This window comes from Triticum dicoccoides, unplaced genomic scaffold (genome assembly GCF_002162155.2).
Source record: "Triticum dicoccoides isolate Atlit2015 ecotype Zavitan unplaced genomic scaffold, WEW_v2.0 scaffold13692, whole genome shotgun sequence".
Classification (NCBI taxonomy): Eukaryota; Viridiplantae; Streptophyta; class Magnoliopsida; order Poales; family Poaceae; genus Triticum; species Triticum dicoccoides.
Genome location: NW_021196906.1, coordinates 1 through 1,074, shown reverse-complemented (window position 1 = coordinate 1,074; position 1,074 = coordinate 1). Strand labels below are relative to the sequence as shown.

The following is a 1,074-nucleotide window of genomic DNA, read 5'->3' as shown; positions in this document are numbered from 1 at the left end:
TCTCCTATCTGCTGACCTCCCTCCTGCGTGAGAGGGCAATTCAGGTGGCTACGTGCCACACCGCAGCCGAGCTGTGGAACACGGTGCAAGGCATGCTGGCCTCACACACGCGTGCAAGGACGGTCAACGTCCGGATCGCGTTGGCGAACCTCCAGAAGGGCAACAACAGCATCACTGATTACGTTGATAAGATTAGAGCTTTGTGTGATGAACTAATGGCTTCAGGGAAGAAGGTTGATGAAGAAGATGTCGTTTCTCACATCCTCGCTGGACTGGATGAGGAGTTTGACCCGGTGGTCTCGGCCATGTGCTCCAGGGTCGAACCAGTCACCGTCCCGGAGCTGTACTAACAGCTACTGAGCTTCGAGACTCGCATGAGTCTGCACGGCTGATCCTCTTAGTCATCTGCAAACGCCACGACTCGCGGCCGCTTCAACAAGAACAACGGCGACGGTGGTGACCGTGGCCGGAACTTCCCCAACAACAGGCTGGCGGCAGTGGTGACCGCGCCCGCCGCAACTTCCCCAAGTCACCCAACCCACCAAACCGTGGGAACGGGGGCAACAGCGGCAACGGTGGCGGCAGTGGGAACTACTCCAACAATCCCTCTGCCAAGCCGGCCTGTCAGATCTGCGGCAAGATAGGGCACCTGGCATGGAAATGCTGGAAGCGCTATGACTCCTCGTACCAAGGGGGAGAGGAGCGCTCGGCAAACATGGCGGCTCCTCAGTACGGAGTCGACACCAACTGGTACCTGGACAGTGGTGCTACAAACCACATCACAGGTGACCTAGAGAAGCTCACGGTTCGAGACCGGTACACTAGAGAAGATCAGATACACACGGCGAGTGGTTCATGTATGACTATAGCCCATATTGGTCAATCTCATATTTCTACCCCCGAACGTGATCTTCTCCTTAATGATGTCTTACATGTGCCCGAGGCAGACAAGAGTCTTATCTCTGCTAGCCGTCTTGCCATTGACAACGATACATTTGTTGAAATTCACCCTCATTCTTTTTTTTGTAAAGGATCGGGGATCGAAGAGAGTTCTGCTGCAAGGCAGGGGTAGGA

General features: G+C 55.0%; 1 pseudogene; it reads left to right on the top strand.

Annotated features, from left to right (window-relative positions):
* The first annotated feature begins 230 nt into the window (after window positions 1-230).
* On the top strand, window positions 231-369 carry LOC119343663 (annotated as a pseudogene).
* The last annotated feature ends 705 nt before the right edge of the window (window positions 370-1,074 follow it).